We start from the raw sequence: 16,746 nt of genomic DNA on the forward strand, positions 1-16,746 counted from the left end.
ATTTCACTCCATCATGTGCAGGTGATTTACGACCACAATAAGGTCTTTCTTCAAGTGTGTGCAAGATTCCCAGAAAGCTGCCATGCCTCCTTTATACTAAGCAATTCATAACTCCCCAATCTATTTCATCCACCTCTGCAGATCCAGGGATGGCTCCTAGGGGACAAGGGCTACTCCTTAAGAACTTCACTAATGACCTCTTTTAGGGCCCCACAAACTGAGGCTGAGCCTTGGCATCGCCACGAGCAGGATTGAGCAGGCTGGTGGCATTTTAAAGATGAGATTCTGGTGCCTTAATTGCTCAGGCGCAGCTCTCCAATGTGCCCCAGCAAGGGTTTCAAGAATAGTTGTTGTATGCTGCAGCATTACTGGTGGTGATGGTGGACTGGCAGTGTGGCAGGGAGCAGAGCTGGGACCTGCCTGAGACAAAAATGGAATGATTTAGGTATAGCCCTTCTCATTGTGAAAGCACGCTCTGATGCATATACCTCCTCAGCCATGCTTGTGGTACCTGTATGAATCCTAGCGCTCCCTCTCATGCTAACATTCCATTGTGCTCAACAAAGTGACAGCATAACCTCCACCATTATCGCCATGTGCCAAGGCAATCTCAACACCTCCTTTACCACCTGGTGATTCACCATCACCAACAGTCAGCTGCTCCGGCGCCCTGGCAATCTCTGGGGCAATTTTGCAAGAAAGATTTGCATATGGGCCTCTTGTAGGCTGACCCACCCCCAGCCCTGGCCATCACCTTGGCAGTCTTCGTCCTTTTTCTCTGCAAAGATAACATGAGTTTCTGTCATCCTTGCATACAGCGCATGCAGAGATATTGCTCTTCACTACATCTATGCATCACAGTGCCTATTGAGACCTGTTTTGTGCACATTTACATGAACAGTTTACACATACAAGCCTCAATGTTGAGGCAGAGATACATGTCATGTCTTGCACCTTATCTGCAGCAGACAGACGTGACCCTTCCTTTGGAGCTCTGTGTCTATGAGCCAAGTTATTCACCTTTCCAGAATGTAGCAGGTCACTGAACCTTTTGTGACACAGAATCCACACTCTCTGGTGGTCTCCTGTGACACCCACAACTGCCACAATCTCAGCCCATGCCTTCTTGGTCGTGGCCGGCAGTTTCTGATGGCTAGCTGGGTGTATGATTTCTCTCCTTCTCTGGGCCACCTCGACTAAGACCTGCAGGTCCTGATCTGAGAATCCCCAGGCCGCTGGTCCCATCCCTTGCCCCGCAACATTCTATTAATGAGAATGTAAGGCAAGAATGGTCATGAGCAAATCAAAATACATTTCTCCACTTCACTTTTGTGTGCCTACATGCACTAACCATTCACAGCATCTCATCTCTAAATATTCTTAACAGTGTCGCTGAAAGAAGGGCTCTGCATATAAATTTGGTGCCGTGTATATTGGGCTCTCATTCCAAAGTGATGTGGTGAGTTCAATAACAGCTGACAGCCCTTTCTTACTCCATCTTATTCATGCTGTTGTGTTACTACACTGTGCGATTGTGAGGGACCTGGTCAAGGGTCCACAGTGTGGGCATATCCAGAGGGACGACAGCCAATAGGGCAAGTGGATAGAATAATGAGCCTGGCAATGTTGTTCATTCATCCACTGAGTCAAACCAGCTTACTAAATCAATGCATTTTATCTGCACCAAGTAGTGGTGACAAGGCAAAGCCAACTCCATGGCTGTGCCTTGAGAATCCAATGGTTTAGCTCAGCTCAAGATTGATTAGGTAGCGGAAATGACAATTCTGTCATAGGGGAAGCCGACAATGGGCCATCCGTTCTGGGATAATCAGACCATTGGGCAGCATTTGCAGCTTTGACACTCACCTGACAACTCAATAACATCTCCTCCAAGACTCGGGAAGTGTAGCATTGAGGACTTAACTGTCAATCACCTGAAGCCTGATTAGGGGCTGAATAGGTGTTGATTACTATTTGAAGCTTAACTAGTGTGAGTCACCTCAGCTCACCTCAGCTCTATTTAAGAAACACCTAAAACATCAAAGTGAGACACAGCCGGAGTGAGTGTGGGTATTGGCAATTTGGTGCACAGTGGGAATTCGGTGCATTGGGGACGAGGTGTTCTTTGCATTTTTCTTTGCTATCCAACTTCTTAAATCTTCAGAGCATGGTCTTGCCCTGCTGCAGCAGTAGAGGCTACAAGGAAAGGAATGACTGGTAAGTAGTGGGTAAGGTCGGGTAAGTATTTACTACTTTTATCACTTATAGTTTAAGGTCTTTTTGTGGTTTATAGTTTGTGTATTCTGTAGTAACGAGGATCAGGAAATAAGGGCTCTAGAGTAATTGATTTAAAAGGTTTAATTTAAAGGGATAAGTCATGGCAGGAGCGCTCAAAGCTGTGGTGTGCTCCTCGTGCTCCATGTGGGAAGCCGGGAACATTTCCAGTGCCCGGGACCAGCATGTGTGCAGGAAGTGTGTCAAGCTGCAGCTCCTGGAAGCTTGGGTTTCAGAGCTGGAATGACGGCTGGGGACACTGTGGAGCATCCACGAGTCTGAGAGCATCGTGGATAGCACGTTTAGAGAGGTGGTCACACTGCAGCTGAAGGGACTTGAGGAAGGAAGGGAATGGGTGACCACCAGGCAGTCCAAGCGAAACAGGCAGGTAGTTCAGGAGTCCCCTGGAGTCCCACTCGCAAATCGGTATTCCATTTTGGAGGCTGATGAGGGCACTGGTTCCTCCAGGGAGTGCAGACAGAGCCAAGCTTCTGGCACCACAAGCAGACTGTCTGTACAGGAAGGGAGGAAGAGAGGAAGAACAATAGTAATAAGAGATTCTATAGTCAGGGGAACAGATAGGCGCTACTGTGGCCATCAACATGACTCCAGGATGGTGTGTTGCCTCCCTGGTGCCAGGGTCCAGGATGTCACTGAGCGGCTGCATGGCATCCTGAAGGGGGAGGGTGATAAGGCAGAGGTCATGGTACATGTTGGTACCAATGACATAGGTAGAAAGAGGGATGAGGTCTTGCATCAAGGATTCAGGGAGTTAGGCAGCAGACTAAAAAGCAAGACCTTTCAGGTTGTCATCTCTGGATTACTCCCAGTGCCACATGCTAACGAGCTCAGAAATAGGAGAATAGCGTAAATGAATATGTGACTTAAGAGTTGGTGCAGGAGGGAGGGTTTTAGATTCCTGGATCACTGAGATCGTTTCTGGGGAAGGTGGGACCTGTACAAATGGGACGGTCTACATCTGAACCAGAGCGGGACTAACATCCTTGCGGGTGGGTTTGCTTGTGCTGTTGAGAGGAGTTTAAACTAATTCGACAGGGGAAGGGACACAGAATGTTAGAAGAATAGGGATACGTCATTATACAGTAAAACAATCAAGTCAGAGGGAATACAGCTACAATAAGCTTCAAGGGAGTAAGGAAAGGCTGGATAGCCTCTACTTTAATGCCAGGAGTATTACAGGTAAAACAGATGAGTTAAGAGTGAGGATTGACATGTGGAATTGTGATATAGTAGCCATCACTGAGATATGGTTGAGGGAAGGGCAGGATTGGCAGCTCAACATTCCAGGAATTAGAATCTTCAGGCAAGACAGGGGAGGGGGTAAAAGAGGAGGAGGTGTTGCATTATTAGTTAAGGAATCAGTTACTGCAGTAAGGAGAGATGATATCTTGGAGGCGGCATCGAATGAAGCTTTGTGGGTAGAGTTTAGGAATAAAAAAGGGGCAGTCACATTGTTAGGTGTTTATTATAGACCCCCAGATAGTCAGCGGGAAATTGAGGAGCAAATATATGCACAATTTGCGGAGGTGTGTAAAAACAATAACAACAGGGTAATTATATTAGGTGACTTCAACTTTCCCAACATTAATTGGGATAGACATAGTGTTAAGGGCTTGGATGGAGTGGATTTCTTGAAATGTGTACAGGAGAACTTTTTAGGTCAATATGTAGAGGGTCCAACAAGGGATGGCGCAGTGCTGGACCTAATTCTAGGGAATGAAGCCGGACAGGTGGCTGAGGTGCTGGTGGGGGAGCATTTTAGTGATAGCGATCATAACATGGTATAATTTAAAACAAAAACAAAAATACCTGGAAAAACTCGGCAGGTCTGACAGCATCTGCGGAGAGGAACACAGTTAATGTTTCGAGTCCACATGACTCTTCAACAGTTCTGTGAGTTTTTCTAGGTATTTTTGTTTTTGTTTTGGATTTCCAGCATCCGCAGTTTTTTGCTTTTATCTATGGTACAATTTAAGCTTGTTATGGACAAAGAAATAGACAAGTTGCAAAAAAATGTTTTGGATTGGGGGAGAGCGTATTTTAGTAAAATAAGGCAGGATCTGGCCAAGGTAGACTGGGAACAGCTACTTGTGGGGAAATCTACAGAGGAACAGTGGGGGGTGTTCAAAAAGGAAATGGGGAGGGTACAGGATCAACATGTTCCCCCTAGGGTGATAGGAAGGAGTAACAAGCCCAGAGAACCATGGATGACCAGAGATATTCAGGTTACGATGAGAAGGAAAAGAGAGGCTTTTAGCAGGTACAAGGGAAGCAAATCAGCAGAGGCATTAGTGGAGTACAGAAAGTGCAGGGTGGAGCTTAAGAAAGCAATTAGGAGAGCAAAGAGGGGATATGAGAAAGCTCTGGCTGGTAAAAGTAGGGAAAATCCTATGATATTCTATAAGTATATCAATGGGAAGAGGATAACCAGGGAAAGAGGAGGGCCCATTAGGGACCCAGGGGGGCAATCTATGGGTGGAGCCAGAGGACATCGGTAGAGTTTTGAAAGAATATTTCACATCCGTCTTCACCCAAGAGAATGAGGATGAAGGTATCGATCTCAGGGAGAGAGACTGCGAGGTTCTTGAGCAAATTGTTATAGGGAGTGACAAGGTATTGGAGGTGTTGACAGGCTTAAAAGTGGACAAATATCCAGGTCTGGATGATTTGTGTCCCAGACTGCTGAGGGAGGCAAGGGAGGAGATCGCAGGGGCTCTGACCCAAATTTTTAATTCTTTTCTGGCCACGGGGGAGGTGCCAGAGGACTGGAGAACAGCTAATGTGGTTCTGCTATTTAAGAAGGGTTGTAGAGATAAGCCAGGGAACTACAGACCAATGAATCTCACGTCAGTGGTAGGGAAACTATTGGAGAAAATTTTGAAGGAGAGAATCTATCTCCACTTGGAGAGGCAAGGTTTGATCAGCGATAGTCAGCATGGCTTTGTCAGAGGGAGGTCTTGCCTAATGAATTTGATTGATTTTTTTGAGAAGGTGACCAGGTGTGTAGATGAGGGTAGTGTAGTTGATGTAGTTTATATGGATTTCAGCAAAGCCTTTGGCAAGGTCCCACAGGGGAGACTTATAAAGAAAGCAAATGCACATGGGATACAGGGTAATTTGATAAGATGGATTCAAAATTGGCTTAGTTGTAATAGACAGAGGGTGATGACAGAAGGATGCTTTAGTGACTGGAAGCCAGTGTCCAGTGGCATACCACAGGGATCTGTGCTCGGTCCACTATTATTCGCCATTTTATATTAACGACATAGATGACTATGTGGGGGGGTAGGATTAGTAAGTTTGCGGATGACACAAAGATTGGCCGGGTGGTTAACAGTGAGATTGAGTGTCTTGGGCTACAGGAAGATATAGACGGGATGGTCAAATGGGCAGATAAGTGGCAGATGGAATTTAACTCTGAAAAGTGTGAGGTGATACACTTTGGAAGGAGTAATTTGACAAGGAAGTGTTCAATGAATGGCATGATACTAGAAAGTTCTGAGGAACAAAGGGACCTTGGCGTGTGTGTCCATAGATTTCTGAAGGCGGAGGGGCATGTTAGTGGGGTGGTGAGAAAGGCATATGGGACACTTGCCTTTATCAATTGAGGCATAGGCTATAAAAGCAGGGAGGTCATGTTGTAGTTGTATGGAACCTTGGTGAGGCCACAGCTGGAGTACTGTGTGCAGTTCTGGTCAGCACATTATAGGAAGGATGTGATTGCACTGGAGGGGGTGCAGAGGAGATTCAACCAGGATGTTGCCTGGGATGAAACATTTAAGTTATGAAGAGAGGTTGGATAGACTTGGGTTGTTTTCGTTGGAGCAGAGAAGACTGAGGGGGCGACCTGATAGAGGTGTACAAGGGGCATGGACAGGATGGATAGGGAGCAGCTGTTCCCCTTAGTTGAAGGGTCAGTCACAAGGGGGCATAAGTTGAAGGTGAGGGGCAGGAGGTTTAGGGGGATGTGAGGAAAAACTTTTTTACCCAGAGGGTGGTGACGGTCTGGAATGCACTGCCTGGGAGGGTGGTGGAGGTGGGTTGCCTCACATCCTTTAAAAAGTACCTGGATGAGCACTTGGCACATCATAACATTCAAGTCTATGGGCCAAGTGCTGGTAAATGGGATTAGGTAGGTAGGTCAGGTGTTTCTCACGTGTCGGCACAGACTCGATGGGCCGAAGGGCCTCTTCTGCGCTGTGTGATTCTGTGATTTACTTTTTATATGTGCCCGAGTTACCCAACCAACATTGGGCCCAGCTATGACTCCTCACTACTTCCGGACTCACTCACCCCGACTTCGGATCCAGCCCGTTCCACCACCCACACCCCCCCCAGCTGAAAATCAGAACTGTGGGTCACCATTTTTTAAAGTCAGGTTTGCGGAGTTGGGAATTCTCTCATCTCTGCACATCTGACCAGGGAGTGAAGATCTGGTCCTGAGTCTTTGCTCATGGATCTGCATTGAGAATCAGCCTTGATTTTTTTTTTAAATTAATCTTTCATGGGATGTGGGTGGCACTGGCTAGGCTAGCATTTGTTGCCCATTCTTAATTGCCCTTGAGAAGGTGACGAGCACAAGAACACAAGAAATAGGAGCAGAAGTAGACTATTTGGCCCCTCAAGCCTGCTCTGCCATTTGTTAAGATCATGGCTGATCTAACTGTGGCCTTAACTCCACTTTCCTGTTTACCCCCCAGAGTGAAAAACCTTCTTGAACCACTGCTGTCCATGTGCTGGAGGTAGACGCAAAGTGCTGTCAGGGAGGGAGCTCCAGGATTTGGACCCGGTGACAATGAATGAACAGTGATATAGATTCAAGTTAGGATGGTGAGTGACTTAGAGGGGAACTTGCAAGTGGTGATGTTCCCTTGTATCTGTTGCCCGTGTCCTTTGGGCCTGTAGAGGTTGTGGGTTTGGAAGGTGCTGTTGAAGGATGCTTGACGAGCTCAGCATTGCATCTTGTAGATGGTACACACTGCGGTGGTGGAGGGATTGAATGTTTAAGGTGGTGGATGGGATGGCAATCAAGCGGGGTGCTTTGTCCTGGATGGTGTCGAGCGTCTTGAGTATTGTTGGAGCTGCACTCATCCACGCAAGTGGGGAGTATTCCATCACACTCCTGACTTGTTCCTTGTAGATGGTGGACTGGCTTTGGGATGTAAGGAGGTGAGTTACTTTCTGTAGAATTCCCAGCCTCTGACCTGCTCGTGTAGCCACAGTATTTATATGGCTAGTCCAGTTCGGGTTCTGGTCAATGGTAACCCCCAGGATGTTGATAGTGGGGGATTCAGTGATGTTAATGCCATTGAACATCAAAGGGGCGATGGTTAGATTCTGTCTTGTTTGGGATGGTCAATGTCTGGCACTTGTGTGGCATGAAAGTTCCTGTTATTTAATATTATTTAAGGCTTCATCTCTTATATCTTCAGTGAAATGATGATGTGTATCAAATCAGTTGTCAAAATTCTTTGTGTGCCCTTTTATTCTTTGTGATTCTAATTCCTCCTCAAGCTCCACCCTGTGCGTGAGATTTCACTCATTCCTTCCTCTTCTCCCCCCCATGCCCCTCCCCAACCCCTCCACGTCACCCCTCCCTCCTGCCTTACTGCCTGGGAAGTAGAATGGTTTCCAGTACTACATTTGTACTGTATCTGCATATTTCAAAATGCTTGCTTACAAATAATTTACAAATGGAAGGATACTTATGTGAGATGTCTCTGGAGAGTCGGGGTGTGGAGACTTAACCCAAGAGGGCGAATGGCGAGAAGGTGGTCAATTTGTAGGTTAAGCAAGACTAATAAAACAAATATATTTTGATACAGAGAAAAAGTACTTGTGTTGTTTACAAGGGGTCCATGGAACATTTAGAACATAGGAGGCAGAGCCTCAGGAGTGAAGAGGCTGACACTCTGGCTATGGTGGATATATATGCAAACATGACATTTTTTGGAGACTAGACTCTTCTAATGTGCAATCCATGTCTGTAAAGGAAAGCATCATATCCCGTAAATTCACTTTCATGCTTAGTAACTTTGAGTCCACTTCTAGGCACCATACTTGAGAAAGGATGTAGAGGCTTTAGAGAAAGTGCAGAAAAGATTCAGGAGAATGGTTCCAGAGATGAGGAACTTCAGTTACCTGAATAAACTGGAGGAGCTGGGGCTGTTCTACTTGGAGCAGAGAAGGTTGATGGGAGATTTGACAGGGGTGTTCAAAATCATGGGGAGGTCTGCACAGAGCAGAAAGAGAGAAACTGTTCCCATTGGTGGAAGACTTGAGAAGCAGAGGGCGCTGATTTAAGGTGATTGGTGAAAAAACAGAAGGCGACATGAGGAAAAACTATTTACGCAGCAAGTGGTTAGGGTCCGGAATGCGCTGCCTGAGAGTGTGGTGGAGGCAGATTCAGTCCTAGCTTTTCAAAAGGAATTGGATAATTATCTGAAGAGGAAGAAAAAAATTCAGGACTAAGAAGCAGCTGGTGAGTGGGGCTTGCAGAGAGCTGCTGCAGGTTACTGGCTGAACTGCCTTCTGTGCAATCATCGTGCAGCGATTGTGTAATGATTCTAGATTTTATGCGGGTGAATGTCACAGCTTTTCCCCTTACACAGAAAGGGCCTGCAAACAAGTAAATCAAAGCACGTTTCCCAGGGGAACACCCTGCTCTTTGGAATTGTACTAAGGGATTGTTTTTATATCAAACTTAATAGGAAGGAGGGACTTTATTTTAGCATCATTGAAAATACATTAGCTGTCACCACAGCACTCCCTCAATACTGATCTGCTTGTTTAGATTCCGGTCCGAAGTTTTATTGGGGAATGGAATCTTGAGCCGTGACTAGAAGTGAAGAATGCTGACAACTGGGGCAATTCCATATGTAGCACTTTTAGTGCTGACACAACAAGCTAATTATAACCTGCCCAAAGAAAACTGCTGATCAGGTGTCTTTGCAAGGTACTTACTTTACTTCAAGGGACCAAACTGGAGCAGCAATTCTTCATTACTGCACTGTACAAACAATCTTACATCTCAAAACTCTGCAGCTTGAACCCATGGCTTTCTGGCTCTGAGACCAGAGTTCGACTGAGATCACCAAACACTTCACTGGCAGGCGTGAGGTGACAAATGTTATGTTTAATTATTTTAAGTGCTGTAAAAATTCTAGTGGCCATTGAGACAGGGATGGAGTGGCATCTTCAGAGGTTACTTTACATTTGAGTTGAGATGCAGATCAGCCACAGTCTAATTAAATGGTGGAGCAGGAGTGAAGAGCTGGATGGTCTCCTAATGTTCCTAATGTCCCTAAGTTGGTAAAACAGTGAAAATACACAGTAAATTTACAAGTCAAGGACAATAGGGTTGCATCCGATATATAACGTAGAGAAGTGAGAGGTTATTCACTTTGGTATTAAGAACAGAAAAGTAAATTTTTTTTTAAAAACTGCAAAACTTGTAAATGTTGATGTTTAGAGGGACTCAGGTGTGCTCATGCAAGCAACACAAAGTTAGCATTCAGGTACAGCAAACAGTTAGGAAGGCAAATGGCATGTAGGTCTTTACTGCAAGGAGATTGGACTACAAGAAAAATAAAGTCTTGCTACAATTTAACTGGACTTTGGTGAGGCAGGACCTGGGAGACAGTGCTCACAGTTTGGTCTCCATATTTAAGGAAGGGTGTATTTGCATTGGAAGTGGTAGAGTGAGGGTTTACTAGATTGGTCCCTGGGATGATATGAGAGGTTGAGTAAATTCAGTCTGTATTCTCTTAGAAGCATGAGTGGACACTGAGAGATTGTTTCCTCTGGCTGGGGAATCTAGAACATGGGGGCACAGCATCAAGGTAAGGGTCCGATCATTTAGGACTGCGATGAGGAGAAATTTCTTCACTCAGAGGGTCATGAATTTTTGAATTCTCTACCCCAGAGGGTTGTGGAAGCTTCATCTTTGAACACATTTCAGGTTGGGATAGACAATTTTTTCTTCTCTCAGGGAATCAAGGAATATGGGAATGGGCAGGAAAGTGGAGTTAAGGCAGAAGATCAGCCATGATCACCTTGAATGATGGAACAGGTCTGATGGGCCGAATAGCCTATGCCTGCTCCTATTTCTTATATTTCTTAATAAATAAATAAAAATATAAAATTCATTGCCGAGATATCCTACAATATATAATAGGTTGCGATATCCTACACTTTAACATTTATTTTTGGCTTAAATATACTATAAAATAAACTATATTCATTTGTTTGAATTTATTAAACACAATTACACCCCATTTGATGAAGGAAAGGCAAAGAAAAACACAGATTCATAGAAGGGCACTGCATAGAAGGAGGCCATTCAGCCCATCTACCCGAGCCTATTCTTTGGTAGGGTTGGCCAATTAATTCCACTTCCCTGCACTTTAATTAGTCCTGTATATTTTCCCTTCAAATATTTATCAAATTCTCTTTTCAAAGTTACTATTGAAACTGCTTCCACCGCCATTTCAGGCAGTGCATTCCAGATTACAAGTCACTGTATAAAAAAAATCCTCCGGCTGAATTAGAGGCTCGAGATTCCCTGTGGCCCCACCCACCTTCCTACCCCTACGGTAGGGGAGCTTGCCGAGGGGAATACTAGCTGCCTCATAGCCAGTTTGTCCGTTAATAGGTTGGAGGTGGGATTTCCGCTCCTTAGGAACAGGAAGCCCCGCCTCAGAGAACTTCTGGCCAATCAGAATTGTCCAGCACTTTGGGACAGAGAGGTTTGCGGGGTTGGATTAGGAATTGGGGTAGTGTATGGAGCTGTCTCTGGGTGCCAAGCTGACAGGCCATGGTGAGGGGATCAAGGGGAGTGGTGGGTGGGGTGCTGGGGTTTCAGAGGCCAATGGGTAGAGGGCAACAGGGTTGGGTAAAACCTTAACAGTCCCAGGGGGGCCTCATTAAGGAGGGAAACTGTCACCCCCGCCCCCCCACTTGCCCGCCACCAGTCCGTGCAGGGGAACCTGCCTGCCTGCCTGACTGCTTGGTGTGGGCCTCTCCCACAGCCAGTTAAATCCCGGCATTGGTGGGATAAGGTCCTTAAGGGAATTATGGCCCACTTAAGGGCCTCAGTTGGCCAATTAGCAGGCAGGCCACAAGATGTCAGCCCTGCCGTGGGTATGATTGCAGTGGGGGAAGATGTGGGTAGGTGGGTGGTGTGCAGGCTGCCCGCTGGATTTAATGAGCTCCCCCACTACAAGCCCGTTGGCAAGGGGCAGAGAATCCAGCCCCTCATGCTGCCTTTGGTTCTTTTGCCAATCAATTTAAATCTGTGTCCTCTCGTTTCCAACTCCACTGTCACGGCCAACAGTTTACTCCATCAAGACCATTCATGATTTTGAACACCTCCATTAACCTTATCAGCTCCTAGGAGACCAAGAGAAAGAGAGAGAGAAAGAATGTTCATGTTTGAGTACCTTATCACAAGTATCTCCCAGCCTCACATAACATTACAAAGTGCAGTCGCTGGGATTTAAGCAATTGCAGCTGCCAATTTCTGCATGACAGGATTTCACTAACAGCCATGGATGAATAGCCAGTTAAACTGCTTTTGGTAGAGGAGGGACTGCTGTTGACCAGAATATCAGGAAAACTCCCTGGCATTTGTTTTAATAATGACAAACATATTTTACATTTATTTGAACAACTACATGTGTCAGATTCAGTATAAGATTTGTATTTAACTCCACAATGAAGCATCTTCAAGCCACCATGTGTTGTTCTGTGATATTGCAGCCTGATCTTGAATTCTACATATGATAGTTGAGTTAATTATATCTGTTGTCAAGAAAATTGCAGTCATTGGATAGTCAATTCTTCAGAGTGCAATACACATCTACATTGGCTCCTGGTTCACCATTGCTTCAGCTATAAAATTATTGTTTTCAAATCCCTCAGTGGCCTTGCCCTCCCATCTCCACCGCCCATCTCTGTAATATCCTCCAGCCCTATAACACTCCAAGATTTCTGCACTCCTCAGAATTGAATGGCTCCATCACTGGGTGTCCATGCCTTCAGCTGCCTTGGCACTAAGCTCTAGATTTCCCTCCCTAAACTTCTCCACTGCTCCATCTTTTCCTCCTCCTTTAAGACACCTCCTTTAGGACTGAGATGAGGAGAAATTTCTTCATTCAAAGGGTTGTGAATCTCTGGAGTTATCTATCCTAAAGTTGTTGAATATATTTAAGGCTGGGATAGACAGATTTTTGGCCTCTCAGGGTATCAAAAGATATGAGGAGCGGACAGGAAAGTAGAGTTGAAGCCCAAGATCAGCCATGATCCTATTGAATGGCGGAGCAGGTCTGATGGGCTGCATGGTTTACTCCTGCTCCTATTCCTTGTATCATTGAGTTTTTGACACCACTTAAAACCTACCTCTTTAACCAAGATTTTCCTTTCCTAATAACTCTTCATGTGGCTCAATGTCAAATTTTATTTGATGACACTCTTATGAAGTATCTTGAGACAGTTTACTACCAGTTGTTTGGTAGTATTGAACTTGAGTATTGCTGAAAAAAGGGACACGTCTAAGCTTTTTGTCTAGCACTCATCAGGACACTTGCAAGAATGCCAATATAAGGGGAAAACAACAATTTATACTGTATGCGAAGAGAGTGCTGATTGGTTGGAAAATGTATCAAACACTTATTACTAATGTCCCATAGGAAAGGAAATTTGCCGTCCTTACATGGTCTGGCCTACATGTGGCTCCAGATCCATAACTGTGTGGTTGACTCTTAAAATGCTCTCTGAACAAGGGCAATTGGGGATGGGCAATAAATGCTGGTCTAGTCAGTGACACCCACATATCATGAACAAATAAAAAAGCAGCATGCCTCAGTGACTGTTCACAACGGGCAGTGTACAGACCATACCCAGCCAGCTGTGCTTGCAAAACTCAAAACAGTGCCCAACATTAGATGTTTTTTTGCAATTGGAAAACATTTGGTAAATAATTCTCAATGTGCTAAGAATTACACTGACAACCAATTTAAGATTGCCAGTTGGGCACGCAGTGTGGTGCATTTTTATGTATTGCAAACCACACATATTAATTCACAGGGCCCTGTTTATTGCAGACAGAAAGAACATGTACATACATTATGCCTGTTTCAGCTAAACAAAATAATTGGCAGCCATTCGGTGTCTCATTCCTCAGGGCAATGCCTTGACCAATTAGGGTCAAGTTGCCTGGTATAAATTTCAAACAATGCTTGGCAGGTTACTGTCAGTCACCATCAATTGATGCATTCTCCATGGCAGTGCCACTTGCTAACCAATCAGCACTCTCTTCACATACAGTGTAAATTGTTGTTTTCCCCTTATATTGGTATTCTTGTGAGTGTCCTGATGAGTGCAAGACAAAAAGCTTAGACATCTCTTTTGTCAGCAATACCTTCAAAGACACATATGACTGAGTTATATTGTGAACAGAACTTGGGATCTTTGAACGTGCAGTTTTCTCCTTGTTTCAATTTTCACAAAATCCTTAAATTCCAAAATGAAGAAATGTGCAAACTGCTTTCATTTTAGGCTTCAAGCGCAATATTCACATTGTTAACTGTAGGTGAACAAATGGTTAAATGTATTTGACTCCACAGTCTGGAGAGAGAAAATGGAGACATTTGAGGAGAGCTCAATGCTTTGAAAGATAAGTGACAGTCAGCACAGATTGTAATGATTACTGTCTGATTGACAATATATAAATTGTCCAAGCGTAAATCTTGGGATTGATCTTTATTGGATTCATATTGATATTGAAAGTCCTTGAATATTCCTTACAGACAAATGATTCTGGGTCTGCATTAAACTTTGCAGATTGGAGGCATGGGAGCTGACTTTTCAAGATTATTGGGACAAAAATGGCAACAAAAACAACAGCAAGCATCCAGTATTCTCAGCTGAAACTGGCAGGGGCACATTTAATACCTTAAAATGAAGGTGTTATTAAATTGATTGGATCCAAATGTCATTTTTGTGTCCATCAACACTTTTGCTTCAGTGTCCCACCTACAAATTCTGGACAGGACGGTTTGAAAGATGGCCATTTTTAGGGATCATAAACTGCAGTTGGGGAAAGCTAGAAGCAAGTCTGGGAATATTTTTTTTGTTTGTTCTTGATGAGACTTTTAAGTCTGAAAAACTCTCTTATATGCTCTTAAGTTTAACTCTTTGTCGTGGAGTCGGTTCTTTACATTTCTCGGCCGTGTAAATCTGCTGCTCTGTTGACCAACCCTCTCCTTTCAGGTGGTACTGCAGGTCCACATCGGGCTGTGTTGCGATGAATTTCCCACAATTAGCGTTGGCAGCTCTCTGCTCAAATTTAACTGAGGCCTGATCATGAACATTGATCAGGCCAGTGTCACTGGGCCTGTGAAGTGGGTACCTGTCTGATGAACACCATACATTAAAATGGACCCTGTGAAAATGTAACTTCAGAATGTAGACCAAACTCCATAGCTCACTGTAAACTTTATATTTGATTCTTATATTTCAGTAGCACACTCATTAAAGCATTTTTTTTTTGGAATTGGTCCCAATGGCATTGTTATTCATAGAATGATGCAAAATATGAGGCTCCAATTGTGCCAACAGTAATGTGGGATATCTAGCAATGTTAGTGAATAAATTAATTTACATTTATCCCTTCCATCCATCTATGTCTGAGTGTGTTCTACAAATCAATTGCATCAACAAGACATTACAGAAGCTTAGGAAATGACTCGTTGTCAGTAAACATTTACCAAACCAAATAAGGAAAACAATATTTTTGTCAGTCAGAAGTTAAATTATGTGGTTTTCAGTTTCTTATTGCTTGTTCTTTCCATGTCAGGACCTTGACGAAGTTTGAGTCTCACTGGCTACCAACTTCATTTGAACAAACATGTTGAGGCAGAGTTTTTTTGAATTTGCTGAAAAAGGCTTGTCTTTTCATCAGGACAATAAATCATTGTCTAATTTACATCACATTGCTCTTTTGTGTAAAGCAGCAATAAGGGAACGTGTCTGAATTAAGACTGTGATGAACAACATCGCAACACTAGAATTGCACCACAAACCTAAGCTGTACAACAACGTCCATTTTTTTCCCATCAGTGCTAGATTTTGTGTCTGTGTTTAGTTTCAATGAGAAACATTTTCAGTCCATTGACTTAAACAGATGGAAAGACATAGAGGGAGTTGTCTGATACATGCAGAACACTTTACTGCATAATTATAATTGGCAATTTATTTGCATCTAATTTCTTTAATATTAGTGGCATTCTTGATATTTTTGTTGGGATTATTGCAAGGTGAGAACTAAATATTGCAGGATAATGTAACAACTATTCACCAGATGAAGGATCTATGTTGTTGACTAAACATTTTTCACAACTTATAATTGAATCTTGGTCATAAATATTCTGACCTCAAAGGCATCTCCAAAAATATATTGTGTTATTGGGTTTGGAAAGATATGATGCAATCAGATAGTGCAGTCACCAATGATTAGGAAGTTTCACAGCTCATGATGAGTTTGGGGTTGCTTTAATATCTTGAAATCTCTGATCATTAATTGCTCAGTGATACTCTTTAATATTTCACCAAGATAGTCATGACAAGACGAGAGAATTCTGAACTACATTTCCTCATACTCCTTTCACAGGTATTAAACATTTTTTTTATTCATGGGATGTGGCCATTGCTGGATAGGCTAACAATTATTGCCCATCCCTAATTGCCCTTGAGTTGGTGGTGAGCTGCCTTCTTGAACTGCTGCAGTCCATATGGTGTAGGTACACCCACAGTGCTGTTAGGGAGGGAGTTCCAAGGTTTTAACCCAGCGACCGTGAAGGAACTGCGATACATTTCCAAGTCAGGATGGTGAGTGGATTGGAGGGGAACTTCAAGGTGGTGGTGTTCCCATGTGTCTGCTGCCCTTGTCCTTCTAGATGGCAGTGGTCATGGATTTGGAAGGTGCTGTCTAAGGAGCCTTGCTGAGTTGCTGCAGTGCATCTTGTAGATGGTACACACTGCTGCTACTGTGTGTCGGTGATGGAGAGACTGAATGTTTGTGGATGGGGTGCCAAGTAAGCGCGTTGCTTTGTCCTGGATGGTGTCAAGCTTCTTGAGTGTTGTTGGAATTGCACTCTTCCACGCAAGTGGCAAATATTCCATCACACTCCTGACTTGTGCCTTGTAGATGGTGGATAGGTCCTGGGGAGTCAGGAGGTAAATTACTCACCGTAGGATTCCTAGCCTCTGACCTGCTCTTGTAGCCACAGTATTTACATGGCTAGTCTGGTTCAGTCTCTGGTCAATGGTAAACCCCAGGATATTGATAATGGGGGATTCAGCGATGATAATGCCATCGAATGTCAAGGGATGACAGTTAGATTTTCTCTTGTTGGAGATGGTTATTGCCTGATATTTGTGTGGCGTGAATGT

Source organism: Cetorhinus maximus, chromosome 3 (assembly GCF_964194155.1).
Source record: "Cetorhinus maximus chromosome 3, sCetMax3.hap1.1, whole genome shotgun sequence".
Classification (NCBI taxonomy): Eukaryota; Metazoa; Chordata; class Chondrichthyes; order Lamniformes; family Cetorhinidae; genus Cetorhinus; species Cetorhinus maximus.